Below are 14,209 nucleotides of genomic sequence, written 5' to 3' on the forward strand. Positions count from 1 at the left end.
TTTAAAATTTTCTATAATCAAAAACAAGTTTTAAGTTAAAGGAGCGAAAATCATAAGCCAGGAAAAACTAAAAGAAGAAAACTGACTATGCCTTCCACAGCCCCAAAACGCTAGGAGTCAAAGACCTCCCTAGAGGTTTAAGGGCAGGGGAATATGGGTTTAAAAGCACAGATTTCATTCTCCACTCACTAACCCTGAAATGCATGCATGCTCTTTTGAGAGCTAAGTCACCCTTGCCCTGGTTGGCTAAAAGCTGGGCTCTCTTGCACACTTGACTTCTTTTCAAGCCTTCAAGCTGTCAGATCACACGGGTTCCCACAAGCACGGTTCCAGCAGCCCAGAGTTTAGAATAAAAAGCAAACGATCTTACTTCACATGTGAAGCGCTTCACACACGCTGAAGCAGATCCTACAGCAACAGGCAGCTCAGAAACACACAAACCGGGGCGGCATTTTTAGTTCTTCTTCCAGCCTCTGCCCGTGTCTCCTGACAGGAGTCTTCTCAATCACCTTAACCGTTTCTCCAAGAAAGGAATTCTGCCTACATTTGCTTAGACCCTGCGAACTCGGTAGCGCCTCACCTGATTCTCACAATAAGCTTGGGAAGCGGGAAATCTCATTATGCCCATTCTAAGGACTAGGAATACTGAAACTCAGAAAGCCTACCAGTGGAGTGGCCAAGGTCACAGACTAGTAAGTGACAGGGCCAAGAGTCAAGGTCCATCCCGCCTCTGAGCCTGTCCGGCTCGACAGTCCTCTAGGCACAGCTGCGACTCTGCCCAAAGTGGCAAGTGAAAAAAAAGCCAAACTCCCAACAAGTCACTTTGTTTTCACACCACGTCAAACATGACGAAGGATTTTAAGAGTGGGTATCTGAAACCATCACTACATCAAACAAAGCCTTTGAAACTGTGTGGTTTTGTTTCTCTGCCCCCACAAGGATCACTGAGGGGACCCCAGGCGGCTGTAGACAAGGCAGGAGGGGAGGAAAAGGAGGGGGAGTCCCAACAAAGGTCAGAAAGAAAACTAGGGATGAGACTGGAGGAAACAGCACGGGACGCAGCCGAACACACTGACAAGCCTGCAGGATTTTCTCTGTAAACCCCACAGGCCGGTGGGCGATGACCCTGCTGGAGACATGAAGGAAAACAGCCATTTCCTCCAGGTACTGGTTTCACCCACGCCAGGTAAAAAGGAAGAGAGTCTTCAGAATGGTGTTGAACTTGCTCGCACTGTGGTGGCTTTCCATTTCCCAATAAAAAGTGTGACTTCCATAGCCCAAGGTCCTCAGTAACGATTCCTGCTCCTGGGGTAATGCATAAAACTGTGTATTTAAACGACTGGATCTTCTGGTAACAGCTAAGACTTACTGAGCATGTATTATAATCAGGGATTGTTTTTAGTATTCTTCCTCTTCAAAAGGATCTTCTGAGGTAGGTTCTGTTATTGGTCGGGCTACCATATATTTTATTGTCCAAATAAGGCTATGTTTGGGGATGAAATGGGGTGCTAGTCACCACTGTGCCAGGCCCAGGCAAGAACCAGCAATGTCTGGACACACAACCATCAGCCACATTTTAAAACAGAGAATTAGCGAACAGAAAGGTTAAATGGTCCGTCCAAGGTCACACAGCTAGCAAGCTGCGGAGCCAGGGTTCAAGGCCAGGCCGTCTGGCTCCAGGCGACTCTGCCATCTGCTTCTTGTGAGCTGATACAATATCGTGTTTTTAAATAAATCATTCTGCTGTTCCAGTTTAAAGCGCACAGATTTTTCTGGGTTTCACAAGTTCACTGCAAGAAAATGGCTAAAACCCAAGGAGAACTATGAGTCAAGAGTTCATTTTTTTTTTTTTAAATAAGGACATTCGTTAGCTTTTGGATGGAGCTGCAATATGTCCCTTGTGAGATGTGCTTCTCCTGATGGACTTCTCTTAGCATATACCTGTTTATTTCACTCAGGAATAAACCCACATTTAAAGTAGCAGCACCTACCACTGAAACAGACGTGCATACTTAAAGTGACACCGCAGACGTCCCTCAGTTTCACTGGCTCAAACCCCACTAGGTCTGGGGGTCTCAACCTCATACTATAACAGCACCTGTTCCAGGTCACAACCCTGCTTGGTAAAGTCTCCTCTTTGTGTATCCCTGGAAAGGTTTTCAGAAACCTCCAAGGAACACTCATGTCCCAGCCATAAAGTGGTAAGTAGGGAGTTCATTTTCCTTTCATGACAAAGTAACCTACAGGTGCCATAAACCTCAGTGTCAGGTTGGCAGCCAGTGTCCTGCGCCTGCGCTGGACAGGCAGCTGTGCCAGGCCCTGTGGTAATGGTGTGCTTCCCATCATCCCTCCTCTGCAGGCCCTCTGTGAGCACTGAGCTTACACTCCCGCTTCCTATATCCTCCCTCAGACACCTGCCAGGCCTGTCCCTCGACCATTTTGGGTCTCTTCAAAGGACACGTCACTAGCCGGGCTGAAAGAGCACACCCCCTCCACCTCCATCACGCCCACTCCTCGTGGCCAACACACCTCCTTCTTCCTCGCTGTGGTCTAATAAAAAGCAAGTATTCGGTCTCTGTCCCCGGTTCCTGGCACAGAGTTCCTGAAATCCTTGGAATTTCCTGAGCGATGCCTTTCTTTTGTAAGATAATGACATGTCTCATATCTCTGTGGTATGGGGGGCGGGGGGGGGCACGGGGAGGAGTACGTGGCTTCAGGATGGGGCCTGGTGGCCAGAAAGACCAGCCATGATTAGACGGCTGGAACTTTCAGCCCCACCCCTGAGCTCCAGGGAGGGAAGAGCGGCTGGACATTGAGTTTAATCACCAATGGCGAAGGGTTTAATGAATCCTGCTTACTTAATCACCTCTAAACACCGCTCAAGGATGGGGTTCAGTGGGTTCTGAGTTGCTGAACACGTGGGTATGCCGGGAAGGGGCCCCGCGGAAAGAGCAGGGAAGCTGTGTGCCCCGACTGCCACGCCTTGCCCTCTCAGCTCCTCCATTTGGCTGTTCCTGACTTGTAGCCTTTCTATTAACCACTGGTTGTAAGTGAAGCGCTTTCCTGAGTTCTGTGAGTTGTTCTGGCAAATGAGAGCCGAGGAGGGCATCCTGGGAACCTCCAAATCTGCAGTCCATCGGGCAGAGGAGTGGCTAACCCATGACCTCACTTGCAGCTGGCATCGGAAGTGGGGGCAGACCAGCGGGACTGAGCCTTAGTATGCGGGGAACTCCGCGGGGTCGGTGTGAGAACCAACCTCAACGGAAGGGCAGCCTCGTGACGGCCAGAGAGTTGGTGAGTTGGTTGTTGTCGGGAAACCCACACACATTTGGTGTCACAAGTGTTGTGAGTCAAAATAGTTCTGCCCTTTACAATTCATCAATATAAAAGCACATTATATAAAGTCCTGGCCTTAACAGTCTCTGAGTAGAAGGTATGAGCAGGGAAACTACAAAGACCCGACAGGATGAGCGGAGGCGGGGCCCTGCCCCGGAGCTGGGAAGAGCAGCATCAGCCGTCCTGTCCCTCCACTCGGCCTGAGCGTCCTCACTTGGGAACTGCAGCTGCTGCCCTGGAGACCTGAGGGGGCCCTGTCGTCACCACCATTCAACATCCAATCCCTCCACCTTGAAGCTTCGCCACCCCAGTCACTTCACTTCCTGCAGGGTCGCTTCCACAAATTCGTGCCAAGATGGGAGATAAGCAACACAGTCTTCTTTCAAGGGCCTCACTCAGAGACCTTAACTTGTTTTTCAAACTGGGGTGAAACACACATAACATAAAATTTACCACCTTAACCATTTTTAAGTCCACAGTTCAGTGGTACGAAGTACAATCAAATTGCTGTGCAACCATCACCACCAGCCCTCTCCAGAACTCTTTCCATCTTGCAAAAATGAGCCTCTACCCATGAAACACTAACTCCCCATTCTCCCCTCCCCCAGGTCCCTGGAACCCACCATTCTGCTTTCTGTCTCTATGAATGTGACTCTCTAAGTACCTTATATAAGCAAACTCATACAGAGTTGTCTTTTTGTGACTGGATTATATCACTTAGCATAATATCCTCAAGGTTCATCCATGTTGCAGCAGGCGATAGAATTTCCTTCCTCTTAAAGGCTGAATAATATTCCCCTGTGTATACAGACCACATTTTCATTATCCTTCCATCTGTCGACACTTGGTTGCTTACACCTTCTGGCTGCTGTGAAGAAGCTGCTGTACAAACATGTGGACGGAGATCCCTTCAAGACCCTGCTTTCAATTCTTTAGGAACATGCCCAGAAGTGGAATTGCGGGTCGTATAGTTCTATTTTTAATATTCTGAGGAGCCACTGTGTGTTTTCCATGGCAACTGCACCATTCTGCATTCTTACCAACAGGGAACAAGGGTTCCAATTTCTTCACATCCTCACCAACACTTGTTACTTTCTTTTTTTAAAACAGTGCCCATCCTAGAGGGTATGAGGTGGCCGTGGGCCTCAATCTTTGTAGCCACTCTACCCAACTTCCAGACAGAAGGGGAACGAGAAGGAAGAGCAGTGAGATCCCTGGAAAACGGTTACTACTTGCACCAATAAAATGGTACGTACATCTGATCTGTTCAAGAGGCATGGACTATAATAATTGAGAAAATAAATGGTAGTTTTTCAACAAAAGGCCATAAAACATCTGTATGCTGAAAACCAGTCAACATAAACACAGAAGAAGCAACCATTAAGAGGAAATAAGTAGCAGCCTGGATCTCTGCAACAAAGGACTAACCTTCTCATCACCTGCTAACGACTGTACACAGACTAGTGGAATAGGTCATCTAATAATGCAGGTGGTCCTTAATCTCAGAAAGCTTAATACGCTGATGGACAACGCAAAAGAACATTCATGGTCCCCATTCCTGGGTGGATTCATTCTAAGGCGTAGATAAATCAGTCTGTTTCACCCTGAACAATGTCTGGTACACAGTAGCATCATCCTAAAGAAAGGTGACTTCTGGGTCAACTAAAACCAAGCCACCGACACCCCAGGGTACAGACTACACGTGCTGAAAGGTTTGCTCCAGACTCAGTCACTTTCATCTCTCAGAATAACGGTGTCAAGCTGTTTAGCCCTGTTCGCAAAGCCAGCTATGGCTCTGAGCACTGCTTGAAGTGAGAAAAACAAACACATTTTAATCTTCCTAAGGATTTCATTTATCACATTCTGTCATACCCACAATCTCGCGTCCTTCGGTGACAACTCTTTAGCGAGTTACGCGAGAGAATAAGCAATTAGCTTATAACAAATGGTATGTGTAGTGAAACATTATTTCCAAAGAATTCTCAAAGACTGCCATGATTTTATTTTGGACACTGGAGAGTGGACAAGTGCAAAGGGCCCAACTCCTCCGTAACTCTGGCCCCTTCATCAGAAGCAGTGCTTACTTCCGTCAGTGAGTATGAAGTCAAGACCGCCTGGAGAGGAGCGTAATTGATACCAGATGGCTAATCTCCTCTCCACACCCTCAAAACGTCCACAATAAATGTTTCCCAAGGATTAAATTTCAAAGTGAGGTGTCATTCATAGCTTGCTGGTTTACTGTATTTAAATTTCCACTACACATACAACATAGCAGTCATAAGTAAGATTTATCAAGTGCTTCCCACATACCAGCCACTACAATAAACATTTTCTTTGTGGTATCTCCCAGAAACCCTTCACTAACTCCACAGGGGGTACGACTATTTCTTCACATATAAATGAGGACGCTGATGAGAATTTAAGTGATTTGCCCCAGGTCTTTCAGCTAGTAGCTGGCTGAACTAGGACACCAGGTCTGACTCCAAAACGGCCCGCTTCTAACCCTCACACTATGCTCCTCTTTACATATAATAAATACTTAACGCACCTTTATGTAATTACGTGTGTCTGCTTCATTCCTCAGCACATGTCAGCTCCATGCGAGCAAAGGGGTCGTGTCTGCTGGATCCCCGGAACCCAGCACACTAGTCTGGCATCTAATGGATTGCCAATAAATTTCGCTGAATGGATAAAACTATATATTTATATAGAAACCACACACGTGGATATGTATATCTATATTATAAATCTGTCCACATATCCACATTAAAAAAATCCCCAGAATAATTTGGTAAAAAAGACAACTGAACGGTTCTATTTTTCTCTTCTCAATAACATGGTTTTACTTCCAGATCCTTAGGGAAAGAACGAATGAGCCACTATGGCACAAGAGTCACAAAAGGTAAAGCTATAGAGACGGAAAATGGCACTACACTACTTTACAATTCACTAATAAGTCAAATGGTAGGTACGAAAACTGACTTGCCAAATCAGTCATTTTAAAGAACAATTTAGAGGAAATAAGAGATGAGGAAGGTAAGCAGGGGAGGAAACTGATTTAAAATCTCAAGCTATAAAAGGCCATAGGTGCAATGTCTTGCCTCCGCCTGCTTTTGGAAGAAGCCACTGCATGACACAGCAATTCACATCTCTTAAATCATCTTTCATATTTATAACACTTCCGGAAATTCCTGACGTATGTAGCTTGTGATAAACGTATGCAGCTTGTGATAAAATACTACAAGGAAGAGAGAAGACCTTCACGTTGTATATTTCAAAACACATCTGGAGTCCAGTGAACCCAATGAGTCTTCAGATGAGAACACCTGGCACTGAATCCTGACGCTGCAAATCAAACTCCAAATCTGGGGCAAAGTCTACACTTCTCTCCGCTCCAAGTATTCTCATAAGAAATGGGACGAAGACCACATGCCTCCTTTTGCACAATCAGGAACATTTTGAGGATATGAGAAATAAAGAAAGGGAGAGAGAAAAAGCACGTTGAGTCCTTCAAGGAGGGGGGGGAGGTCTATAATTGCAAAGTATAAGCGCTTTGACTTGACTCCCCTCAAAAGCTCTAGGCAGCAGGGGAAAGCGGGCCTCTCACACAAGGAGGCAGGTCTGAGGCATACGTCTTCTTTTGTACCCAAAACACACTTGTCACTAATAATCTAGAAAGCTCGAGTGGAGACAGACTTGGCGACTGACTTCATGTTGACAGAGAGCACACGTCTTCGTCCCAAACAACTGCTAATGATTGCACACCTCTGACTCGGAGTGCTGTGGGAAGGGTTCATGAAGATGGGCTGTGGTGCGTGAACCATCGTAAAGAAGAGAACTATCCTGTGTCAGAACACACATGTATGTTAAGTGAGCCTGTGACTGACAAGCATGATGAGATCAGGCCTTAGCTGAAAACATTCAGCATAAACCAGGGGCTGAGATACGGGGGGTGTTGGGAGAGTCGGTGCAATACTGGGAACCACAAACTGTCCGGGGAAGCCCCGGGTTTGACTACGACAGGAAGGGCGGCCCACAGAGGTGGACACTGCACGCCACGCCTGGTAGGGAGGTCTGCTCTGGATGTAGCGCCGAAGCTGCTGGCTGTCAGCTCACACCCCAAACCACACCAAGACAGGAGACAAGACCACAGGCAACTGACCCAGAATGGAGGCCGACTTCGCCCCAGAATTGGGAGAGTACCCCTCCTCTGCCCAGAAAAGCTGCTTAGGCCTGGCCTGTCAGCAGTGGACCCAAATAAACAAGGGGGGCAGGTGAGAACACTGCAAGCCCTCCCTCCCCTCCCCCCACGGTTATTTCCGGGTGAACAGAGGTGCAGGGAAGGAATAAACAATCTTTGAAAGGAAGCCCAAAACCTGGGCTTGGGTTCTGACTTCCTAAGCCACTGGGGCAAAGCGTCCATTGCCAGGCAAGTAAAGCACCACAATGAGGGAACTGGAAATTCGAACTCTCTGTAGAGCAGGATGATGTGCTGCTTATGTCTGCCCAGCACAGAGCACGTGCTCATTTAATACATGCGTATGAAACAGGTGAAAGAAAAGGAACAGAATCTGGTCTCATAAACAATAAGAAGAGCTGAAGGGGAAGGATTCTCACAAAGGAAGCGGTCAAGCTGAGAGGCACGTGAAAAACACCGCTTGTCTCCCGTTTGCTGAGCGGCACAGGGCTAAGAGCTCTCATCTCCTCAATCCTCAGAGCAGCCTGACCTCCTTCAATTTTATTGTCACTCCCGTTTTATAGATGGGGTCACAGAATCAAAGATGTCCCTCCTTCCCCCAGGCCATCAGGTGGCAGGACCAGGATGAGGACGCAGGTCTGACTCCTCCTAACCACCTCACCACCAGCTTCTTCGCTCCCCACTTTCACCTACACTCCACGCCAGCACACACCCCAGGGCAGCTGTCCAGACTGACCGCCAGTACCCCAAGTGCACTTTCTGGATGAAGCACTAGCCAGACAAGGGCGAGATGACTCACCTAAAGCCCCAGGGCATCTGAAAGCTAAATCTCTATGGAAACATGGGCTACCGGACGTCCATCATGGAACGGTTCCGTTATCCAGGGCGGCAGGAAGAACCTGCCCGGGGACCAAGAGCAAAGCAGCACATGAGCCCACTCAGTTAGTCTGACATGTCTGTGATGACCCAGCCCCCTGGGGGCGGGCCTTCTGCCAGCCCAATCTTAGAGCACATGCCTCGCCCTCCCCACGAGTGCTGTGTGCTGTGGAAAAGCCTTTTCACGGAGCACACTGAGCTAAGGAAGGCAGCGTAAGGTCATTCCCCAACGCCCCTAGCCGGTTAGCTACCAGTATTCTTTAAACAGCTCTGATGCACCCATAGAAGAGGAAACACACTGCAGCAGAACTAGAAGGAACAAATAGGCGTACACACACACACACACACACACACACACACACACACACCCCTTCACTGCCCTGTGGCTCTGAGCATCACACCTTGGAACTGAAGGGTAAGCAGAGGGCAGCTGTGACTCAGGGTACCGATGGCTCAGCATTTTCTTCAAGACACTGAGAGCGGCGGGGAAGGAAGGACGAGCCCCTCCCTCTCTGCTTATCCCGAATTCCTTAGAACACCGTGCCCTGTCTTCCCCACATTTGGAATCCAAGGACCGGGCACAGTGACCTCGCCAACTGCTGCCCCCTCTCACGGGCACCTCCTCAGAGGAGCCTCCATTCACAGCTCCAACCTGCAGAGCACAGAGTTCACCGAGGTGCCCACGCCGACCATGCCAGCGCCACGTCTTGGCACCGTGCGTCTCCACGTAGCTGACGACTGCCCAGCCTCTCGCAGGACTGTACGCTTCTCAGCTGCCAGGCCTGCCTCCTACCTTAGCATCCCCAGGAGCAGAGGCAACCCCAACACACCACGTCCTCAGGACACGTGGGGGGGCCCAGGACCACGTGCTCTGCCTGGAGCCTGTCCCATTCACGTGTCAAGGACAAACGCACGGCCGAAGCTGACGGCTGTGATAAGCTGGAAGGGGACGCCGACTGATGGTCACAGTGATTTCTATAAGCTCTCTCCATAACAAATTGAATTTGATGGAGAGACCAGATACGCTCTGCATTAAGCTTCAAAACACAGCCACAAAACATAAAGACAATTTCAAACGGTTTCTTTAAAAACCACTTTAAAAAAATATAGGTGTATAGCAACAATATTTGTGGGACTTAGCCTGAAATCAACACACACGAGGGGCAAAAAGGGAAGCTTTAGTTGGCCACGAGCTGACAAGGAGCCAGCGGTGAGCTGCTGCTCTTCCTGCCACTGCTCGTGAGGACAGTCACAGCACTCACGGGAGTAGCAGTGGAGTACCGATGATGACAGTGGAGTACTGACAGAGCTGCCACGGGTGGTAGGCTTACCTGCCAAGTGCTGTGCTGAGAGCCTGGGAGCATTCTCTCAGTTCCTCATAACAACTCTCTGAAGGAGGAACCTTCACCCCCATTTAAGAAAGTGGCCAACTGAGTCCCAGAGTAGTTCAGAGACTTGCACAAGGTCACACACCTGGTAAACCAGTTACAGCAACAGAATTGAAGGCCCACTTGATTGGATTCCAGCGGCTCAACTCTGAACCGCTGACCTACTCTGACAACTGATGCGAGAGAATGAGCAACAGGACAGCCCACTACTCTTTGCGTCTATCAGGGAACACCCAGGATGCTGTGTAGAATTCTGGTGCCCACTTAGAAAGAGGGGCGTTTTTCACTCATGTTATTCAGAGGTATGTAACCTGGATTGGAAACCAAGCTATGCAAGGCACAGCTGAAGGAATGGGGACGCTGGCCTAGAAACAGCAAGATAAGGGCACTCACGGTGATCACCTGCGGGTGTCTGAAAAGCTGTCACGTACAGGAAGCAGAGAAGAGGTGTGGTGTCCTCACCGACTGCACAGTGAGGAAGAGAGGAAGCTCGGGGGGGGGGGGGACCCCAGGAACCCTCAGTGAGATCATCTGATTCCACAGCTGCCCCAGGGGTTAGAGTGCCTGCTTCCTAGAAGCCCACAGCTGTCAGGGGCCTCAGAGAGGGATTCCTGCCGGCGGGGGAGGCAGAAGTTCCCACGGCCACTGACCCTCCAAACTAAGAGGGGCCGTGACACGTTTGGGCATGCTGCTCTTTGCGCTCAGAAAGCCAGTAGCTGTAACATGAGGCTCTGAAGGTAAGTGTATTGAGAAGTAGAAACAAACAGTATTTTTACAAAGTTGCAGACAGCAACTGGAAGTCAAGCAAAAAGCATGTGTTTGGATAATGTGTTTACAGGATCTAAATATCTGAGCCATCGACATTCAAGCTCATTTCTATTTCTCAGCAGCTCTTCTTTGTTGAATGAGCAAACTTGCTCCAGAACAACAAAGGAAAGTGGTAACGAATTCATTAGCCCTTTCTCCGGGAAGGTTCCCATCTTCCATTAGGGAGAAGATGAAATTATTTTCCTACACATAATCCCAATAATTTCATGAGATAGGTGTAATTATTTCCAATTTGTAGGTAAGGAAATTTGAGATATATTCTACATTCAGAGGGATTCCTTTAATATTAAGTGGCAGCTATCATCCAAGTTACTGTGACATATTCCAAGACTGAAGTTCTTTCTCTTAGGAAGAAACAGCTGCCCAAATGAAACTGTCCCTTTAAGTTAGCTCAGCCCCTCCTGTCACGTCGTCAGTGAGGAGGGCAGCATGGCACCTGGCGGTGAGAGTGAGGGTGCCGGTGCGGCACAGCAGGCTGCTACATGCGCTCTCCACATGCCACATGCCACAGATTAACCAGGGTCTCAAGGTTAGCCAGCTGCAAAGGAAACACACACAAGTCACTGTTTTTAACTTAAAATTGGCAGCAGCAATGGCCAGACCCGGGACTGTGCCTACATGGAAAGGGGTGACGCCATCTGAAGCAGCTTCAGAAAACACGTACACACATGTACACACACAATCCCCATAACCTCCGACCAGCTAAGACCAAGCTGACCCTCACTTCAAACAGCCAAATACCTCAGCTTTTCTCAGGATTGTGTGGACACAGCACATGGGCTTCTGCCACAATGATTGCCCAATGAAGTAAATACTAGCCATTGGCCTTGCTTCCTGGAAGGCACTGAATCAGGAAGACAGAGTCCCTGCACAGCCTTTCGTATACAACACGGACTTTCCCCAAGCTCCCCAAAGAAGCTTTAAAGTGACTTGCCATCAGGAGTTAGTCTTGGAGCTGACGTACATGCATGACACTGAAGAGGTCTGTTCCCATAACAAAATGTTTACTAATCACACAGACATTTTGGTTCAAATCTTTCCCTGAAAATGCCTCCTTCTAACAAGCCTTTGCTTTTGAAACACGTGGAGTAGGGACAGTGGTCAAACCTCCCTCAGTTCTGCGTATCTGGAATTGGCTTTACTGTCGGACCCACTACTCTGCACCTGCTTCTTCGCCAGGCACTGGAGACGCACTGTCCAGCAGGGAAGGAAGCAAAGATATTAAAACCTCGAAGGAAATAGGAGTTTGAAACAGACCCAACTAGAACTAGCACAGCTGCAAGGAACTGCAAGGCTCGGATCCCATACAGAAGGGAAGCCCAGAGAGGTGAGCCTGCTTTCCCCTGTAATAGAAGTTTCCAGAAGCAAAGGTAAATCCTCTCTAGAAAGAGATCAGATGATCCAAATCTCAATAATCTTTACAGCTTTGCACATACAATGTCTGGGACTCAATCAGAAATAACTAGGCATGTGAGAAAACAAGATGTGACTGAAAACCAAGAACAATAACAGACAACAGGGTAGCCTCCAGTTATCAAATGCAGATTTTAAAATACAGGGACTGAAAAAACCACAGTGAGGTAGTACTACACACTGACCAGAACAGCTTAAATTAAAAATACCAACAATACCAAATATTGACTAGGAGAACAATTTTTGTTCTTTTTCTTTCATTAAAAGAAATACAGTAAATACAGTAAACTATTAATATACGTTAAATCTAAATGGTAGGTACACAGGTGCCTATTATACTATTTTGTGTACTCTCCTGAATTTTTGTAACATGTCATAATTAAATGTTGAAAGAAGAAGAAAAAGCTATGGCTAAAGAGAGATCAGCAAGGCTAAATTATTTCAGCCCTCAAATCTCATGTTCAAGAGTCTGTGCTTCATTCTTCATACCAGACCCAATTGCAGGATTCTAATCAGAGGAGTAATGGTGCTAGATTTGCTCTCTGTGAGGATGGTTCTAGCCACCATGGAGCAGAGGGAGTGAAGGCAGGGGCCCAACAGGGAGGCTGTCACAGTCACCCAGATGAGAGATGATTGTGGCTTGTCGGCTGCCGATGAAGGAAAGTTGCAAAGATTTGAATGACGGGTCATGAGTTTTCTAGAGAGCTGGGGTGTAGTTCTCAAAATCGTTCAATTTTATCTGTCAAGTCAGGAAGCAATGAGGCCACCGTGACAAAGAGAAAGCTTACATGAGAACAATTTATAGAGCAAGCACAACATCTAAGAGAGAGCCTGGGACTGGTGAAAACAATGTGAATTTTCCTGTAAATCCTTAGGAGAAACGCAAGCAATTATAAAACGGAAAGCTAATAAGCACTCAGCTCAACAACAGATGGTCGGAGAGCTACATTCCCAACTTGCCAGGACTCTGAAGCCTGGTGTAGCCCCCTCCAAACTGGCAGATGCTTTCATCTGAGGGGAAAATTCTATTTCTGATTCTGCCAGCAAAGACCAAGGCACACGTCGCCAGTAGAAATGGCATTTCTCCGCCACAAACCCAGGGAGACGTTCATTGTCTTGTTCTCACTTTGGAGACACAGACTTTCTTCTCTTTCTGACCGCTACTCCCACCGGCCCTGCCAGAAAGTGCAAGGAAAACAAGGAGGAAAGCACAGGTTATGAAGAACTCAGCTTTTTCATCTGCACCCAGGAAGGCAGACCTGTGCGTCTGGATTATTCATGAGCAGCCCCTGGGTTCTGCTGCGGAGCGAAACCCAAGCACATCAAACACATGTATCCCCACGTCTGAAAAAGGGCCTGAGGCACGGAGTCTGACAATTTCTTCAATTGCTCTGAGCTGGTTAACCCTCCAATGAGAAGAGATGGAAAACTCCATTTGCTTTACCGTTATCCTTTGTGCCTTTTCAAAAGTTTAAGGTGTCAAATGGAGCGGATCGAGTTCCCAGTCAAGCTGGGCTGGGTACAAACGCACACTGACCATCTAGTTTGCTACAGACAAGATGTTTACATGGTGTTTTTGCCCCAAGCTGTCCACACAACAAAAAATATTCAGATGCTCTTTTTCAACGAAGTACTTTGCACACACACACACACCATGTAGTGTCTCCATGTGTGTTTACTACGCTGGGAGAGCGTGGTTTCAGAAGCAGAGTAGTATGCTAGTTGCATTCAACTTGTTTCCATATCAGAAAAAGTAACACTGAGACGAATGTGGCTGTCCTGAATTTCTAAGCCACGTGACGCATGGACCCGACACAGTGCAGAGTTCGGGAAATAAGTACTGAATGACTCAACTTCCTGACCCAACCACCCAGGAAGCAGTACCCTTTCTCGTTTTCTCCAAAGAATGTTCCTCAATCAAAATTTCAACCAGTCAAAATTCAGGCAACTCATTACATGATAAATACCATCTAGCAGATCTCACTAGTTATTAATAAGACATTAACAAAGTTTGCATAGTTATTTATATATCTCACTCTGATCAATTTAGGAGACTGAATAGAATTTCTAAAGCTATCGCTGATTCCCTGAAATAATTATCCTCATCACCATCGAGCAGCACATAAAATGCACACAGACACTTTTACACAATGCTTTCAGGTTGAAATAA

General features: G+C 47.5%; 1 protein-coding gene across 11 annotated transcripts in view; it reads right to left on the reverse strand.

Moving 5' to 3' along the window:
- The window catches only part of SUMF1 (sulfatase modifying factor 1), a 277,240-nt gene that overhangs the window by 222,099 nt on the left and 40,932 nt on the right, over positions 1-14,209 (reverse strand). The window lies entirely within an intron of this gene.

Source organism: Rhinolophus sinicus, linkage group LG10 (genome assembly GCF_036562045.2).
Source record: "Rhinolophus sinicus isolate RSC01 linkage group LG10, ASM3656204v1, whole genome shotgun sequence".
Classification (NCBI taxonomy): Eukaryota; Metazoa; Chordata; class Mammalia; order Chiroptera; family Rhinolophidae; genus Rhinolophus; species Rhinolophus sinicus.